This window comes from Solea solea, chromosome 17, assembly GCF_958295425.1.
Source record: "Solea solea chromosome 17, fSolSol10.1, whole genome shotgun sequence".
In the NCBI taxonomy this organism is placed as follows: Eukaryota; Metazoa; Chordata; class Actinopteri; order Pleuronectiformes; family Soleidae; genus Solea; species Solea solea.
The window spans coordinates 1,591,318-1,596,234 of record NC_081150.1 but is presented as its reverse complement, the minus strand read 5'-3'; the positions used below and the strand labels follow the sequence as shown (position 1 = coordinate 1,596,234).

At 39.8% G+C, this 4,917-nt stretch overlaps 1 non-coding gene across 1 annotated transcript; it reads left to right on the top strand.

Annotated features, from left to right (window-relative positions):
- The first annotated feature begins 3,129 nt into the window (after positions 1-3,129).
- On the top strand, positions 3,130-3,211 carry trnas-uga (transfer RNA serine (anticodon UGA)). Its single transcript has one exon. It is a non-coding gene; the product is annotated as a tRNA-Ser (tRNA).
- Positions 3,212-4,917: the final 1,706 nt, after the last annotated feature.

The window sequence follows — 4,917 nt, the reverse complement described above, 5'->3', positions numbered from 1 at the left end:
CACAAGCTGTGTAATGTTTTCCTTTGACACATCTGTGAATGCGCTCGTGTTTGCTGCGCAACAGATGTCACTCTCCGAGTCCTCCTGTCAGTGGAATATCTTCATTAGGAGTTTCAAAGGCAGGCCCCACCGGCAAAGCACAAACAGCCAGCAGCACGAGAGGAGTGTGGATTAAACACGATCACACCCCCTCCTTCTTCCGCTTTACCAAGCGCCATATTAGCATATGCTGTATTATTCATGCAGAACCCAGTTCAGAAATTGCCCTTTTTAAATTGTTTTATGGAATGGATGGTTCCTGCGCAGGTGTGTGAACTCGCTGAATAAAATATTTTGCCAGTTCTGGGTGGAATCACTGGATTGTTTTCATGTACAGAGGTTTCACTGTGAAACAATGTGATGAAAAACAAGGTGTAACATTCAAAAAAAGCAAATACATTCTTGTGATATGCAAATTACCCGGCTTCAAAATCCTTCACTGTGGAAGGAAACCTCGTCCTATACATTGAAAGCACAGGAATCAATGTTCCCCTATAGAATCTGCTGTAGACTCTACATCTTCCTTAGATGTGTGTGTGTGTGTGTGTGTATGTTCGTACTAAATCTATGCTTGTTATGATTTTCAATAAAAAAGTGGGGGATGCAAGACCACTTTGAAGTGAGGGGGGGTAAGATCTTTAAAGTGTCAATTCTAAAGGGTTACAGCCTCACTAGCACCCCCTGCAGGGATTAATATTCACTTCTGACACATACACATTCCAAAACTGCTTGATGAAGCCAACTGCACATTATTCATTCTCCTTTATTGCCAGGTAGTGGAGCTAAAACATGAAGTTTATCCTGAGGGTGGCCCTAGAAGAAAGACAGTGTGATCGTTATCTTCTATGGAGCATGAATATGACCAAAAAATCTTAATGGAGAACTGACTGGAGGTGTTTTTGTTCAGTGGGGAACTGCACACCGTGCTCTCTTTGGTGCAATAATCTGCCTAATTTCATCATTAGTTACTATATAATCACTGTATTCTGTTCTGCAGCAAATATTTCTTTCTACTTCTTATCTATTATTTATCCATCAACTAGTTCCACATACAGTAATTTACTTAAATGTATAAAAAAAAATATTGACATTTTTTTCTTTCTTACCTAATTCCACACACATCGATGTAGAAACAATATTCAAACTTAAAAGTGTCCATCTTCATTATTCAGTCCATCACTCATAATTATGTAATTGTTCATACTTTACAAAATATTCCATTTTCTCCAAAGTTAATCCATATATATATATATATATATATATATATATATATATATATGTCTTTCTGTCAGAGGTTTGCAGTCATGCAAGATATGTAAGGGTATTATCATTATTAAGGCTTGAGATTCTGCTAAATTCACCCACTGGATAAATGTTTCAGTCTGGGTCTAAGTAGTGGTCAGACATCCTTTTAACAAAGGCTCCACTGTGACTTAAAGTAGATCACTTACATCACTGAACCGGATCTGAAGAATTAAAAGCCCAATTTGTATGATGTCCAATAAAAAGCCTTTTTTTTTGCTTGATTCCAAGAACCATCAGTAAGAGTGCAGCGTTTGCATTTCTGGATACATCTTCACCAAACTAGTAAAATTCCAAAGAAGACCCATTCATTATTAAAGGAATATATATGGAGAAAGAAAAGTTTCCTTTCAAGGACGAGTGGCTTCACTGTAAAGAAACCCCTGAAATATAGATGTTATAAGTTGGCCTCTGTGTATAATATACACTGCAATTTGAGGATAGATTTTCCCATTTAAGGCCTGTGCCAGGCAGCTGTCCTCAGTCGTGCGTTACCTCACTCCTTCTTTAGCAGACTCTGGCCGTGTCAGACCGCCGCTAATCTGCCTGCTCAATTAGTCGGCACCCGTCCTCTGCTTTGATGGCTGGGTCTTTGCCAAGTCTAATTATAAAAGCTTCATTTTTGAGGATTATGTCAAAGAGCTTGTCTATTTTTTTTTTTTTTGCACTTTGCTCAGAGAACAATTTCATCACACTTTGAGGGCGGGAGGGAGGACCGCCCTTGAATACCCAAATACAAAGAGGGCAACTACAAACCACGGCATTGATTTCTTCAGAAGTGATCGCCGAAGACGCAACATGGAATATTACATGAAGAAAAGCTGCAGATGAAAATACAGATACACATCTTGGACTGTAATGGTTTCACATGAGTGTGATTTATGAGCTCAGCTCATTATTGCTGAATGAGTAAAGGGCATAATGTGCAAACTGCAGGCAGAAACCTGATTACATTTCCATTGAATGATGGTGAATGGCCTTTACCACCTAGAAAATGATGACTTTGTTTTTAAAACTAACATTGTAAATGTGAAAATGTCTGATCCAGCAATGTTTCCCCCTAAAAATTAAAAATTAAATAATTACAACCAAATTATATTACTTTTCACTTATTACTTTTATATTATATTCTGTCTATTTTCTGTCACCTCATTGGCAGCAGTGCCTCGGCCACAGGTGCTGTGTTTTCATTAGAACCTGATAATAAGTGGTGGGCTGCCTGTAATCGATTGGGGCCATCTGCTCTACATGATGCATGTTGTGGTGTTCTCACGCCACCACCACGTTTCCACCCCGTTGCATTAAGCATTTATCTCATCAAGCTGCTGAATGTTCGGTGTGTTTTTTAGCAGTCAAATCAAACTCTGAACCCTTTTTTTTTGTCTGGCTTTTTATGGCATTATCACCGGCACTCAAGGAACAGTTTGCAGCCGTCTTGCTTTACTGTTGCAAAAAAGCAACGTACAAGCTTTACATGTCACAAGTACAAGAAAAATGTCACAGACCTGCTCGGCTAAAAGTCCATTACAGTGGTGCCATCCACCCTCAACTTCCTGTGGTTCATGTTCCTGCTCGAAACACACACTTTCACGTGCTTGAAAACATGAAGTACTTGAAGAAAGACTATAGAGCTGATGTCACACACATGGTAGCAGTTTCCCCTACTGCAAACACTATCTGTCAAAATTCTCAGGTACTCTGTATCCTGAAGATAGTTTCTATTGGAGCTCTGCTGGAGTTTTATCCGATTGTTTGCCGAAAACCTGACCAAAGATGAAGCGAAGTACAGTTGTCATGGCCGAGTGGTTAAGGCGATGGATTTGAAATCCATTGGGGTTTCCCCGCGCAGGTTCAAATCCTGCTGACAACGTACAAAGCTTTCAGTTACCTGATATAGTTAACAACTTTGCATTTAAAAAACATCATACGCTGAAAGTCCATCGCGTTGGTGCTTTCCACCCTCAACTTCTAATCCTGCCGACGACGTTTACATGTGCTCGATGTGTCTGTCAGTCGTGACTTAAAACAAATCATTTAGGAATGATGTCGGGCAACTCAGCATCTTAACACCGAGAGACCCAGAGAACGTCACGTGGAGCCGATTGGCTTGATCAGCATTGTGTGAACTCATTTTGGATTCATTTCCAAAAGTTAAAAGTTACACACTACACTTTTAACAAGACAATCACAGATGGCAGACTTCACCCCGTTCACGCAACAAGCCTCTGTCGGCCTCTGTTCTCTGTTCTGCAAGTGCAGAAACACAAACAGAGCCACAGAGGGCTGCATTTGTGTGTCAGTGCGCCAACTAGCAGAAGCAGCTTTATGTCCTTCAGTCCATGTCGTATGTTAGCCGGGGTGAACCCATTTGTTTTGGCTCTGCAGACACGTCTCCGAAATCTCCAAAAAAAGGGGTGGGCTTAATACGATGAGAAGCAACATCTAACAGGTTATACATTCATCCAACATGGCGACCATCAAACAGCTGTCTTTCAAAAGCCTCTGCTCCTCGAAAACTAAAAACTGCTCCTCTTCAGTGACATTGAGATGCAGTCTGGTGTCAGTCAGGCTGTTAACATGTGTAACACAGTGCACACGGAAGTTTCAGGGCTGATTCAAATTAAGCAGCACAGAGGAAGTTACTTTGTATTTCGATGGAAAGTTTGTCTGCCACTTTTTTATTATTTTGATTTTATTAACAACAATTGAATGATTCCACATGTGCAGCAACGTCAAAGTAATGGAGTCACGTAGAGTAATGGCTGTGAATAAATCCTTTTAAGTAATCATTGCACTAACAGTGGCAGCGTTTAAATCTTTAAAAACAAAATACACATTTGTCACTTCCATAATCAGTCTGAAAATTGTCCATAAAGTGATGTGAGTGATTCTCAAACAATCCGTTGTCTACTTTATATTAAAAAAGAAAATAAATAACTCCATTTTCAGTTCATTAAATCCCTGCAGCCATCAAAAGTCAGCAGGAGACTTCCTCTGTGTTGATGAATCTGCAAGAACCACGCCACTGCAGTGCAGTGCCATTACCCACAGCTGTCCACTTACCTTTATTAAATCACATAGAAATGATTTAAGGCTTTCACTTCTTAATGCTACACATTACGACACACATCAGTCTCGTCTGCTACGACATGGCACGGAGATGTCTGAGCTTAATCAATCCATGACTCCTTTTTAACTTTTTTTTTCCCGCAGCAGAATTAACATTTCATGTCATTCCAGTTTATGGTTTGATTCGACCATTTATGATGGAAAGTACAGCAGAAATAAAAAAAAAAAAGGAAAATGAGGTGACCATATAAACACCCTCATTGTCCTTTTATGTATATCAATTATACGTGTACAACCGTTAACTGTTGATGAAAATGGACGCAGTTTTCCAATCCTGAGATTTAAGCCAAATGGAAATGTCTCTTAAATAGCCACCAGGGGGCGACTCCACTGGTTTGTTTGTAAGTAAATAAGAAAAGGAGCCTGTTTCTTGTGGAGTTTATGGTTTTTGATCATTTTGTTGCAGGTCTTCTTCAATAGAGCGTGACAGTCTTTGGTCCCATTTAG